Raw genomic sequence first — 14,787 nt, 5'->3', positions numbered from 1 at the left:
CAGCGGCAAGTTCGGAAATTCAGGTGAGGTGCAACAGCCGTATATCTGACGAAGAAAGAAGCGGCGCCAGCTCTGTTGTTTCTCCAGACATGCACCACTCGTGCAAACTGCGCCCCTTTTTAATTTTTTTGTAAAGTAAGCATCGTTTGGGCATACTGGAATGCGGATGTCTGCAAGCCTGAAATACCCTGAAGTGCCTAACCCCTTCAGAACCGGCAGTGTGCTCGCAAGACGCACAATGAGCGATGAAATGTCGCACATCATCTATGGTATCCTGGCCTATTGTTTGTGTTTACTGCGCTAAGACCGACGATTAAATTTTAAACGTACCAGCAAGATTTTTACACTAAAGCCAATAAAGCTCTGCGGGCTACAACTCCACGTTCGGGCAAACCCTGCACAAGCACGAAGAACTTCTTCAGCTGCGTGGGTGGGCGCCCATACCCTAGCGCCATCTACCGTCACGTGCGAAAAGTGTGCCGGAGCGCGGAACAAGGTATGGTCGCCTCGCCGGGCAAAGTGTCAACACCCAAACTGTATCTTACATCAAGGGCAGAGGTGAGAGACGGGCCTGGTTTGCGTTGGTATTTAGGTTTTGTGGTGGCAGTTGCTTTGTGTTCTAAAGCCTGATCACGGACGGGAACTGTAGTTTAATTTCCGCAATTGAATAAGTAAGGGCCGTGAAATATGAGGCACAGGGAAGTGCCTCGCAGGTGGGGGAGACTTTCAGTGTATTCTGGGTGGTTGTAAGTAGCAGTGTTCACCACTCGTAAATCTGCTCTTGAAGTAGGGTAAGAATTTTTGCAAAATACATGCAGAAAAATGAAGAAAAAGCCCACACCCATCACAATAATCATAAAATGGGTGTACCTGCGAAAAAATAAGTGTGAAACCAGGTATATCTACATAAATCTGGGACATTCGACAGAGTGATTCATTTACGCAAATCTAAAATGCAATCAGTCAAAACACTCTGTAAAGACCTTAACTCCATGTCTATCACCAGTAGACGTTCGTGTGGCAGTGTAACTGCTGCCCACTTTGGATGAGGAAACAGGAGTTAACAGTTAGATTTCAGTTAAGTCAGGGCAGGGACATTCCGGTTACTATCACGCTCCAGGGTGTTAACCGACGCTTCGTGAGGGTCCCGTTGTATACTGAGGATATACCTCCCTCTACAATGCCCATAAGCCTTTCAAAACACCAGTATTCATTCGCAGGAGGTTTGCGAACGTATAATATAGTGTAGCGTACAGTATAATGTACAAATTACCACGTGAAATTACGAAAGGGATTGAACTGTTTTAAAAACACATGTTCCAGTGGGCGTTGTAGTTCGACAGTGTTCGGCGATGTTAAATTGCAACCGCTTGGAGTAAATAGCCTGGGCAAAATATAGGCTGAGCAGAGTTCGTCGTCATACCCGAGGTTGTCCGGCCTGGCGCACCAGTGGTCGATGTCGTGCACGAATGTCTCCATCGGCATGCTGTGGAAGGGGAACACGAAAGCGGCGAGCAGGCCGAAGTGGAAGGCAGTCGCCTGGAAGGGGCCGTGCCTGCCCACCAGGAGCGAGGCCTCCTGGTGACGACTGGCACCCCCCGCCGCCCCCGTGATCACTTGCGGCTGGTTGAGCGATGAACGAGAGACAGATCGCCGGCTGCGATTCCTGCGCATCGGTCGTCCGCGAAATCACCGCAGCGCCATCATGCCCCGTCTCCTGTCCCATCGTGTGTGGTCATTTGCGTACCACGCTCAGTTTAATCGCAGAGCAGAATGACGAGGATGAGTTACAGGTCACGGATAGGGTTTGTTCCCTCTTTGTTCCCACGATGAACTCATATGCGGGCCTTCATCTCGTTGAAGGTCTTCGCGTCTCCTCCAGCCACTTCCTTACAGTAATTTCTCTCTCTCTCTCTCTCTCTCTCTCTCTCTCTCTCACTCTTTCACAGTATTGAGAAATACATTTCGATAGAAGTCTAGTAAGGTACGTTGTTGGGCTCGTTGGTCGATCATTATTAACAGATGTATAGCGCTAAAAAAGACGAAGGACAAAGAATGCACGAGGACGAAGCGCTAACTTGCAACTACTGGTTTATTGAAAGAAGCACACATTTATAACAACAGCGTACATGATAACAAACAACCTACGTGACACATATCAGAAACAAGAAAAAAATTTTGATGCCCCACTACACAAACTTATCGCCCCCTTCCCGAGCCACGGGCTTCCAAATAAGCAATCTCTTTAGTCGAGCATCAATTGCTTTATCGGCAAAAGAGATTGCTTATTTGGAAGCCCGTGGCTCGGGAAGGGGGCGATAAGTTTGTGTAGTGGGGTATTAAATTTTTTTTCTTGTTTCTGATATGTGTCACGTAGGTTGTCTGTTATTATGTACGCTGTTGTTATAAATGTGTGCTTCTTTCAATAAACCAGTAGTTGCAAGTTAGCGCTTCGTCCTCGTGCATTCTTTGTCCTCCGTCTTTTTTAGCGCTATACATCTGTTAACAATTTCGATAGAGATATTCCCGAACACTCCTACCATAGAAGTAAGGGTAACTTGCTTCAGCAACGGGATAGACGTGGGGAATGCCGACGGCAACAAATCAAACACCAGTTTCTTACAAAGCGGCTGGCATCAGGTCGACGAAGTCTCGTTCATCTTGTCGAGATGGTTGGCCCAGGGTAAATCGTTTGTCTGGTGGTTTGGGCGCTATCAGCTGCTCCTCGGATGTGACGCTGGAAGGTAAGCGTAGGTGTTGTACGGTTTTCAAAACTTCACGTGCTTCTGTGATGAAGAGCACAAGTTTGATAGTATTTAAAGCAATGAAATGAAAAGTTTTCAGACTACGATTGGCGTAGGCTGTGCGTAAAATCGTCATGCAATGGGGCTTTTGCTAAGGGCTTTTCGTAGACAAAATCGGGATCTGTATTATGTCCCGAAATGGCTGTTCTATAAACCAATGTATTGCACACCACTGGTTTGAAAACTTTCCGGAATGAAATTACAAGTTGCTGCTAAAGAGTAGAAGCACACGCCGTACCTTACGGAAAATCATGGCAATTTTTACCAAAAAGTTACGCGGGCAATATACGCCTGCTAGGTGTAGTTATACCAGGCAGGTGCTTAATTTGAGCGAAAACAGCGGTTTTAGTTGGGTTGACGATATTAAAATGACAAGTTTGGCTTATCTAAAAGGCTGTTTTGTACCGATAAAAAGGTTGCAAATTTTGAGGAAACGCTAAACAATTCTGATAAAAAACAGATGCAGTGGCGACTCACCAACCCGCTTCTACCAGAATCCTTATTGCGTCTCAAATGAACACAGAAGACCAAACTGAAGTTGGTTTATATGGATTGACATCCCCAGAAAACTAATACGCCCGTGTGTGGGGCCGTTGCTTTAAGGTAATCTCGGAAGTATTCAAACTGAAACTATCAGAAGCCCGGCCGAGTTGACGTAACACAGGCTAAGCGGATGTGCCAATATTCACGTGACGAACCACAGAACGGGCAGGGCGCACACAGGCTGTTTAAAATACAGGAAGATATTTTTTTGCACGTTCACCTTCATAAGTTATAAACAGATATAAATGGAAAGGTATAATTAAGCCGCGCCATCAAGCCTCGGCGGTGATGGTTATTGAACGTTCACCGAAGGAACATGCCTGTTACATCACGCACTATATATACCAAAGCTGCGCTGCATAAGGCGATCTGTCAAGCCATAACTTTGAATAGAGTGTTTTAGAGTGGAGTACGCTGCTGTACACGAAAAGTTACCGCACGCTATATTTATTTGCGTTGTTCCCGCGTACATAGGGGGCTGGCGTGTTTGCTTGTTGCGTCATGGCGGCAAGAAGCGCGTCGGCATTCCACGGTTACCATCTACCATGGACAGTAATTTTTGTCTTACAGAACAAGTTTTCTCATTCCTGTGGTTTTAAATGTGTCGCGTGTTTTGCATGTTGCCCTCACGTAGGGCTCCATTGCCCTGACATCGCTGTCTACCCGAACGAAGCTTTTCAGCGAGGCCGGAATCGTTCGCTTCGCAGAGACATGCGACGGCATGCTCTTGCGGGTGGAGTGTGCTTGCAATAGAATTACCAGTAGCAATAATTCTACCCCCCACAGGAAATGTTCAGCTACGCTATAAAACCTTTCTCGGCTTGCGACGGAGTGATGTGACTTGTTCGACACCTAAATCGCAAGAAGCGGGTGCTACCCTTACGACGGGAAGAAGCGGATGACCAATATTCAGAAACTCCACGGAAACCAGTGGCCTGCGAGCTATCAGCCACCCATCGGTACATTAGGTAGAAGATTGATTAAGCGCCAAATGCGCCGAGCCGAAGTAGCGTCACACAGAAAGCACATGGGATGCCAAGCTTCCCATATGCTATAAAAGCGGGTCGTGCCTGTTGTGTTTTACTCTTGTCAGTCCAGGGTAAACAGGCAACAGCGCAACAAAAAGTAGTTTCCAAATGGGCTACAACATTACATCACGAAACAGGGCCCATTTAGACTATGGTGCAGCGTATTTCGAAGGGTGTGCGTGATTTATTACACGTTCTTTTGGCACGGGTCCTTTGTGTATCCTTACGCAGCACTCTCCGGCGGAATACTCGCGTTGTGATCTTCCGTCCTTTGTTCTACTCTAGGCTTGGACGGAAAATCTGTCGCTGCGTCGGTCGTGTGGGTTTTATATCATTGAAATTGTCGTTGTTCTCCTGGCGGCGCCTGTGACGTATTTCAGTGCCTCTGGCACGTGTTTGAAGTATATCTGCCTGGTGGAATAACGCCGTTTGCCTACTGCGGCTGGTCGCCCATAACGTACGTGAGAGCTTGCGGTTGTTACCGCGTAAACTTCCGCTGTCGTTTATAACTGTTTGAGCTTCAAAGCTACCTAAAGCCGCTAGTTCTTGAAAAAAACTAAGCGATCGCATCCTGCCCTAGCTATGCTTTTCCCCGCTTTCTTTTTCCAAATAACCTAACGTGCTCGAATTTCAAGTTCAGTTTACCACTTGCATGCGTTGAACGAGAAAGCTTGTGCAATCCGAGTTAGGCTGGCGTCACAGAACGCGGGCTGTATATAAAGCTCTCCTTCCGTTACTTTCACGGAATCCGGGTTTCGCTATGCTTTCCATTTTTGTCGCTTTGTGCTTGTTATATTTCGTATTCGCCATATGTACTCGTGCTGGAGTCCGCCTCCTTGGCTGGTATGCAGATAAGATTAAAGGGGTAACCCCATGAAATGATATTGCCGGGCAACGCTACAACCATAACTCACTAGGTTAATAAACTGCTAGTGTAGGCGGCAGCCACAGGATAATAAACTACCACTGGGCCCTCTCTATGTTTCGCGCACTTCTAACGCTTGCGGTCGGCCAGAAGTGAGCTAGAGCAACCGCTGCAGAGCTAACGAAGGGGCCCCGGAAATATCCCCGGGAATATCCCCGGGGAATATCTTTGTCGCTTTCGCTGCCACCTATGTTACCAGTTTAATGTACCCATTGGGTTACATTTGTTGCGTGGCTCGGCTATATCGTTTTACATGATTACTTAGTAATCCACGAATTCACGCACGACAATCATGAAACCTCTGTAGCAGCTCGGGATGTTGGTTGCTGGCTTTTACGACTAGGTGCACAGTGTTTAATGAAGGTTATGATTTTTTGTCAATATGATGTTGCATGTCAGTGTGTCTTGAAAGCTGGCCGAGGTGGTCTTAGAAACCGTGAGCTGCCTTTGCTTGTGATTTCAAAGACTGTATAACTGTATCTACTAGATGAGTGGATTCAGCCTGTTGCTTATTCTTAAGAGCGCGTGCAGACAGCCCAGTTAGCGTGTCATCCATGACACTGGTGAGCGACCAACCGCCAGCGAAACAGCCATTAGACCCTCTGTTATTCACGTGGCAATGCAGGGGCGAAGGTACGAGAGAGCGCAGCTGCGGCACATCTCCGCAGAAAATCCGGTGGCGTGACGTCTCACTTGCTACAGTTCGCACCGACAGATTAAGGTGATTGCGACACCATGAATCACATTGCCAGACATGGAGTAATAAAGATTTGAGTGAAAGAAAGTTTGACATCCACCTGAATGCAGCCGTACGGCTACGATGAAAAACTCTACAGCTTTCTCAGAAACTTCGCAGTGAAGAAAAATTCGTCCAGGTCCAGGATTAGAACCCGGCACCACTGCTTAACCGGAGCAGCCGATCTGCCAACTGAGCTAAGTAGGAGGCTAGTCGCTTGTAGCGCGAGACCGAATTGATAAACATCTCGAAGTGAGGACAGGTGTTAACCGACGAGACTAAGGGCAAATCCCCAAGGTGGAGTAAGTTTCTGTGAAGGAAAGTTTGACATCCACCTGAATGCAGCCGTACGGCTACAAAGCAGTGGTCCTAGGTTCGAATCCTGGACCAGACCAAATTTTTGTTCAACTGTCAAGTCTCTCAGAAAGCTGCATAGCTTTTCTTTGTAGCCGTATGCCTGCATTCATGTGGATGTTAAACTTTCCTTCAAAGAAACTTACTCCACCTTGGGGATTTCCCCTAAATCTGGTCGAATAAAGATTTCACTGTTATAAAAAAAAATTCTGAGCGATGGACCGTAGAGATGTGGGCACTCATGTGAGCGTGAAAGAAAAATTGGTGGAATCATCATCTTGGGAAAGGTGTATACGTGAAACTCGAGCTTAACTGTGGTAGCAAATCCTACTTGATGGGGGCTGCTAATCCCTAATCACTCCCTTATTGCCCGTTCCTCTCGCGGTTCTGTTCTTCAAGGGCGCGCTCTCTTCCTCGGTCTCGGCCTTTGATCTTTCATTTACAGACGCATTTAGAGGCGCATTTGTGTCCGTCCTTTTCCTTCCCCTATGATGTACCCAGAGAAAAAAAAGGATTGAGCGTAGCTTTATTATCAAGAAGGCAGATTAACCGCCTGCTCGGGCCACAGGATATTGTGTTCCTTGGGCAATCCATAAACAAAATTTTAACAAAGCAAAGGATGTGGTTGTCCCCCAGCATGAAATGTTGTGTGTTCTAGCAAGCCCGCATATGACAGACATCACTTGGCACCAATGGTGTCTATAGCTGTGTCAGGAACATTTGTTCGCGTGAAGTTCAATCTCAGCGTTCGTTACCTTGACTGCATAGCTAGAGCTACCACAGGCATCCACAGCTCATCGCAACGCGAAGCCGTCACCTAAAACTCATCCCACAGAAAATACTTTTCACCTGAGTGGTCCTATGATGTTTACGATACGAATATTTGACCGAACAAAAACTTTCTCAGCTTATTTATGTCAGTGCCACACGAATGCCTCTCCCGTGGTTTCAAAATCAACCAGGGCCACAAATATTTTAATGCGTCTGCATAGGGGCGAACCGCCAGAAGCTGCCTCGTCACGGTCATGTAACGAACCCTCTAGAGCGGAGCACGAGACTTGCCCACTGAGGGTACATGACGTCAGCGGCCGAGCGCCGACGGGCGGGCCTCAGAGAAGAAGCGCGCTGTGTCCAAAAGGACGGTGCTGTGTGGTGCTCATGGCATCCGGACAGTTAGACCGCACATAGTTACCGGTAACGGAGCTGAAACAGACCGTTTTTTTTAATTCTCAAGCACATGTAACGGTGACCACCTGTACTTGTCGGACGAAAATGCTGGTCGAGTAGTTTAACAATGTTACACTCTGAAACATGGCATCTGTGGCCAATGCAGTTCTTCACCTAGCAATACTTATCTGCTGAGCTGTGAAATTGAAGTCACTGCTATCAGCTCTATTTGTTTCTATTTTTCCCGAGCAGAGCCACAAATATCTTATGAAATTACAGTGAGGCGGCCTGAAGTCATAACCCCTACTACATAAAGGGGGAAGGCAGCACCCCTGCTGCTTGCTTTTTGCTCGCTCGTGCAATTATTATTGTATGTTTATATATACCCATACCGTGACTACGTTAACGTGATAATGTAGTAGTAACACTTTGTTTACATTGAACAAGTGTGGCGGGTAGCGTAGGCCCATAGGTCCCGCGCAAAGTCTCGGGGCTATGGATGTGACGGGTTCTTTGGTTGCCAGGTCAGAGCTCCCAGAAGGCGGATCTCAGTAAGAGGACGAGGACAAATGGGGGAATGGGTTGCACAGACACTCACATACGGCATAACTGAGTGTCCAGCGGGCTTCGAGAGAGGCGGTAATGTTCGGTTATCTCCCTGTACGCGAGACTGATCGGGTAGGACATTTCGGGGATTCCGTGTGTAGGCTTAAGAGAAACGAGAGCCAGGAATATCAAAGCTCGGGCTTATTGGTGTGCCGTCTGATTGTGCGATGCATTCCACTCAGCATGTCGGAGAAGCGGATGTTACAGAGTGCGTAAACAGAAGGGTTGGGGTAGGACGCTGTGTCTACGTAGAGCGTGTGCTCAAAGGGAGGGTAGCAGGATAGGTGTGCTGCGGCGAGGGCTAGATGGCATCTGTGGAGGTAGGTTTGATGAATAGTCCATGAGATCTATTTCATGTGGAGACGTGCGCGGAGAGGCCGGCACATGTGAGCTGGAGGTTCTAATGACAGCGAGAGGTTCGCATGGTTTCACTCAAAGATCTGACGACGAGCCGGAGTCTAATATCCCGCTACACTAGGGTCCGAATGTTATTTGAACCAAATGTCATTTCACTCAAATGGGGTGCTTCGAATGCCATTCAGAATCTACTGTGCTGCACTACAATTTCGATGCATTTGAAAGCTTTCACAATTGCTCGCCATGCTGTAGTGGCGCTCTTTTCGCCCCGTTCCATATTCATACAATAATACAACAATCAAATTTATGAGCAGTTTAAGGTTGTTAAATGATATGAAATTAGAACATACACCAGTTTTGACTTTAATGTGGTGGCTATTTGCGTAGTTTTATTTCTTTTTTGCAAGTGACCCACTGGTTTTGAGAGTATGAAAATTAAATATGCTGATTTCATATTTTAAGTAAATGAACAGTGAACAAAGTTCCACAAAAAAATATATTTGGTTTGTTTTATTTATGTAAATATTATATTTTTATTGCCGCTCAAAGACGCTGCGTGCGAGAGTTCTTGAAATGGCATTTGAAATCCCAAATGTCTCTCTCGGTGCTCATTTGGCTCGAATGTCATTTGAGCTGAATGGCATTTCAAAACTTAGTATAGCAGCACAACTTGGCATTTTAGTCAAATGATATTTGGTTCAAATGACATTCTACGCTAGTGTAGCAGAGGTATAAAAAGGACTTGTGTCCTGGAACTAGCTGTGGGCTATGATTAGGTCAGCTACGATGTTTTGCATTCCAAGCACGAGAAATTGTTTAAGGGCGAGAGTTGTGGCAGTAGGAGCAGGAAGCTATAGCCACATCAAGTAAGGAACCGAGGGAGCTGCGTTGGGAGGGGGTGAGCTATGAGTGCCAGACGTTATAGCAAAAGCGGCTCAAAAGGAAACACCGTACCAGTCGCAGAAGTGGCAATTCCGTTAGTGCATGTCTCCAAGATGGCATTGCGCTTAATCGGACAATATTACGGATGTTGTGGGTACGCACAAGATGTATAGTGTTCATGCTGCTTCTGTCGACTTGGAGATGAATGTCGAGGAGGCGATTGAAGCTTATAGCATATTTAAAATGGAGGTCGGGCGTGTTGGTCTAGCCCGAAATTGTGGTAGAAGAGAGTGACGATACAGCGGTCGAGCATTTCAAGCCTTCTGGCAGCGCAAGACATGGGGCCATGGCAGCTCCTGCTTAAATAGTGTCTTCTAGGTAGGCTTCGCTGCCTTCTGTGGCCCAAAGTTTGCTGTCATCCGCGTATATATATTGTAGAGTTTATAGGACGGTATAGTTTCTTTAGCATTCACGGGAGGGCGCATGGCGACACTGAATAGTGGGGATAGAACAGCCCCTTGAGGGTGGCTCTGTTGGCTTAACGTGTTTTCGCTGACGACTCAGCCTGCCGGCGTTGTGAGAATTCGAAGCCAGTTTCTTAAGGACATAACGCGCCGTGAGGGCTGCAGGGCAGGGTGTCATTAAAGGCGACAGTACACGCTTCCCAGTCGCCTGGAACGTGTGGGTCATGCTTGTGAGACTAACCCGCCTGAACTCACCGGCTCTGCTCATGGTGAAAATAGAGGAAAAGAAGACGGAGACTAAAAAAAGCAAACAACCAAACACAGCGCTGTGTTCGTGTTTTGCTTTACCTAGCCTTCGTCTTCTTCTGCCCTGTTGTAACCATGTAAGCAGCCCATTACGTGTACAGTTTGCCGCACTCATCCCATCTGAGTTTATCATGATAGATTTCGCCCTGTGTATGGTCCATACTTAGTAGCATTGACCGCCGAAGACACAGGGACGACGAAAAGATGGGACACAAAAGCCCTCAGCTCTGTCTCCTGTAGCAGTGGTGACAAATATTTCTTTGTCATCTGTTCACTGTTCCTGCGCACTATTCCGTTCATGTCTACCAACTTTCCCCCTTTGTGCAACTCTGCAAGAAAAGGCTACCAGCGCAGGAACTCCTGCACATTTCGGAGTATAAGCATACATTGGGTATAGAGTGCCCATTGAAAATACCTTTGCACACCGGAAGGGCCGGACAAACCCCCGCTGTCCGCACTCAGAACTTGCGCCGGCGGTGGTGGCGACATCTCCGAGGCGGGCGATCGTGGCGAATCCTGCGGTGGGGCGGGGACGTCGTTTGATGTGTTGGACGAGGAGTGCAGGCGGGACAGCAGGAAAGAGGGTGACAGGAGCCGCTGGCCGTGGCGCATGTGCTCCGAGAATGTCCCTCTGCGGAGGGCCCGCAGGGCCAGCAGCTCGCGCAGCGACGTCTTTCGGGTCACCACCTTCGGGAAGAAGCGGCCAAGCCGGAGGGGCCGGTGGTCGTTGCTGCGGCTGGGGCTGCAATGAAAAACTCCCTCTCTCACTCACTCATTCACTAACTCACTCGCTCACTTACTAACTCACTCACTCTCTCTTTCTCTGTTTATGTCCCTACGGGCCAAAGTGCAAGCTCGTGAGTAGTGGTGGTAAAATCTCGGGACCGCTAAACGCACAGCGGGTGACAGGTGCAATGAACACACATTTCGAGTTTGGCTTCAGACAGCTATGACCTCGAAATAGTGCTACGCCTATTGGCTATGGCTGTCAACAGAGCTAAATTTTACCTTCTTTCTTTCTTACAAAAAAATGAAAGTCATTCAAGCTACTGCGGACAGTCTGTGGTGCCGTGTGTCTTTTGAACAGACGCTCAGCGTTGGTACATCAGTCTTCGTTACACTCAATGTAAAAAATAGCACTACTGCTTAAACTACCGCCCTGTAGCATGGATAAGAATGTATCTGCATGCAGTAACATCATTTACTTTGTACGGTTGCTATTTAACGAATTGGCATATTAACATAGTTTCTCTTTCGGAGACGAAGGAATGAGGTAATGAAGTCTTGGCTTCCTTCAGCTACAAGGGCCCTTAAGCCATCATAATACTGATACTTCTACTGCTGCTGCTCCGACCCGGCTGCCACGCACACTCACCTTTGTGTGTGTGTGCGTGGCTTAGTTGTAAGAGTTTCCAGGGGTCTGTTTCTTCCTGGAGATAACGCCGGTTCCCGCGGTGCGCTCGTGTCTGTCGGCGGCAGTGGTAGGGGTGGCGGCAGCAGAGAAAGGCTCATTTTGGGAGGCTGTAGTGCTACACCACTGCCAGAGGCAAGCGCATGCGCAGGCATGCACTCCGAGGGCCGTTCTGACGAATGCAGGGTCAAGGGGGATCCTGAATGGGCCTGCAGTTGACATGTAATAATTTTCCAAGACACTCTAGTTAGTACAGCACACACGTGGGTTGCATTTTTCTAATGGCCAAAGCTATTCTCTGAATCGAAATGCGACCTCCTAAGCAGTTATTCCCACATTGTCACTAAGCGGTGATTAACTGTATCACGGGAGCACAGTGGCGGAAAGCTCCAATCAGGGTTAGCTGCCTGTGCATGCACTCCTCACAAGTTCCGGAGAATAGCCACCACGTGACTTCGTTCTGCGGAGACGTCCTTTTTTGGAAACACCTTCTCTGTGCGCAGCTTGGTGGGGAAATCGCAGATGAACTCAAGCGCATTCGCACCGTTCGAGCAGTTCAAACGTGCAACTGCAGTCTTCATTTGAATTATCACTCATTGCTGATGAATGGTAATGAGGGATCGTATTTTGTCTTTTTATAACCTAAATATTACAGGAAATGGGACATCTGTCACATTTTGCACCGCCGTTGTTTGGGGAGAAGAGTTTTTCAACCTGCTCAACATTTGTGCCCATTTACTATCGGCAGTAGAAATAAATAAAAGATGCAATTAGTATACCGGATAGAATTCAAATACCCGTTGGTTGCCTGTGGTACAAAAAAAGTATTCGTTCCATTCAACGCGTACTTCCGGTGCCATCTTACGCGCCAGTCATCAATTAGAGCCTTGCTAAGCAATTTGACAGGAAACTCGGCAGTGGAGAAAAAGGTACCAGATATGACATCCCCACCTTCTTCGCTCAAACGCCGGCACCTCAGAAACCTAATCCAGAGCATATTTTCTCGCAAACAGTCGACCTCTATATGAACAATATAAAGAAGCTTTCCAAAACCACTATTATATTTGTGTAATTGTTCTTATAAAGTAACTGTCCGCACACTTAATTGGATACTTTAACTTACTCTGGAACCCTTTAAAGTAACAATCTAAACTTTCTGTACAAACACAACAATCTTTTTCACTGAATTTTTGCTGTGCGATAATCATTGTGTTGCCCTTATCAACTTCAGAGTATTCACCCCTAAGGAAAAAGCAATAACACGGAAAGCTGCGTCTGACGACAGAGAACAAGCGTCACACAGTCAAAGGCAAAGTCGTTTAAACGAAATCCTTCAGGGCAAAAGAGTAGAGAGCCGGACCGGTTTAAGTGTGTTTAATAGCGGAACAGGCCAAGTTATGCGAGAAAAGAGAACACAACAACGCGACGGCTCATGTTGTCCTCTCTTCGTCAAGTCATCTTTGTGCTGTTCCATTATTAAGACATTATAGAAAAAATTAGAAGCGATACGAGTTCTGATGCACATGTGATAATCACATAAACTGTCGGCTAGAGAATAACAAAAGGCAGGGATAAGTACGGATAAGCTCCAGGGGAATTAACTGAGTTTAATTGCAGCTTCGAGAAGTAACCAGTGGCAACTGTGATAATTGTACTAGGCTAACACAAGACCGCACTGCAAAAGAAGCGCACTGCCTCTTCTGTGGACCAGGCCGCAGCATAATGTTCATCTTTTGTTTTGCAGTCCATACTAAAGGGTTCGGTTCTGTTTTGAGTTACTGCTAACAATACCGCGATCGTCGGCTTCCGTTGCACAGGGGTGGAGTCTTGGGTTTTGGCGCTAACTCCTTGGGCTCGAATCTCAGCACTTTTGTAATTCTTAATCTGTAGCCTTCTTTGCCGAGTACCCCCACAGCCAGAACCGTGTAACGCTTTGCAATCCCACAAAATGCAGATATCGTGGAATTTCCACCTGTAATCGCTATATTGGCGTGAACAGAGTTAACTTGTCGAACAAAATTGAAAAAACTAAGAAATAAGAAAATATTAAAAATTACGGAAAATGGCAAAACGTATAAAGCATTGCATTTCCACAATAATGCATGTTTTGCGAAAGTTCCAACTGGAACCGTTATAATAGCATAAACAGAGATAATTGGCCGAAAAAAATTTTGAAAAAAACTGAAAAAATGAGAAAAATATGAAATAATTACGCAAATGGTGAATCATGCAACGCCCTGCATTTCCACAAAAATGGACATTTCGCTAAAGTTTTAAATGTAATCGTTAAAAAACGGAAGTGGAGATAATTGGTTGCACAAATGTTTGAAAAACTAAAATATTATGAAAAATATAAAATAATTACGGAAAATGAGAATTGTGTAACGCCCTACATTTTCACAATAATGCAGATTTTTTGTTGTTCGAATGTAATCATTATGATAGCGTAAATAGAAATAATTGGTCAGACGAAATTTCGACAAACAAAAAAAAAACATTACGAAAATGGCAAAATGTACATCGCATAGCATTATCACCATAATGCAGATGTCGCGAAAGATCCACATGCAATCGTTAAAATAGCGTAAATCATTATAACTGGAAGAATAAAATTTTGAGAAACCGAAAAGAAGGAAAACATAAAGTAATTACAGCAATTCGCAAACCGTGTTATGCCGTGTTTTTTCAAAATAATGTAGATTTTGCGAAAGTTCCACTTCTAATTGTAATGAGAGCGTAAATTCAGTAAATTGTTGGGACACATTTAAAAGAGCCAAAAGATTTCGCTGAAAAAACTAACAATCAAGACAAGTTGCATAAGAATTATACGCATTAGCAGATAATTTTTTTAATTTCTGCAGAATGTTTTTCCCAAGTGAATTGTCTGCAGAAACCTGTCCTTTTAAGCCAATTCTAAGATTTTTGTAAATAAGTGTGGATTTGTATCTATTAGGTTTCTTTCGATGAATAAGTACCAGCTGTTTACCCTGGTACGGTCCACAGGAAAACCTGTACAGTACCGTGTGGTCTGGTCCAAAGAATAATGCTGCCGATTATCATGTGTTCATGATCATCATCATGCACTCGTCCAAAGAGTAGGCACTGCCCAGCAGAAAATACTCTACACAGAAGTTTAATCATCTAACATCCGCACTAAATGCAGAAACGTTTACGTGAACATCATCGTCTGTTATAAGCGGGATA

This window comes from Haemaphysalis longicornis, unplaced genomic scaffold (assembly GCF_048455015.1).
Source record: "Haemaphysalis longicornis isolate Haplotype H1 unplaced genomic scaffold, Haemaphysalis longicornis Haplotype H1 scaffold_2, whole genome shotgun sequence".
Classification (NCBI taxonomy): Eukaryota; Metazoa; Arthropoda; class Arachnida; order Ixodida; family Ixodidae; genus Haemaphysalis; species Haemaphysalis longicornis.
Note: the sequence above shows the minus strand (reverse complement) of the source record.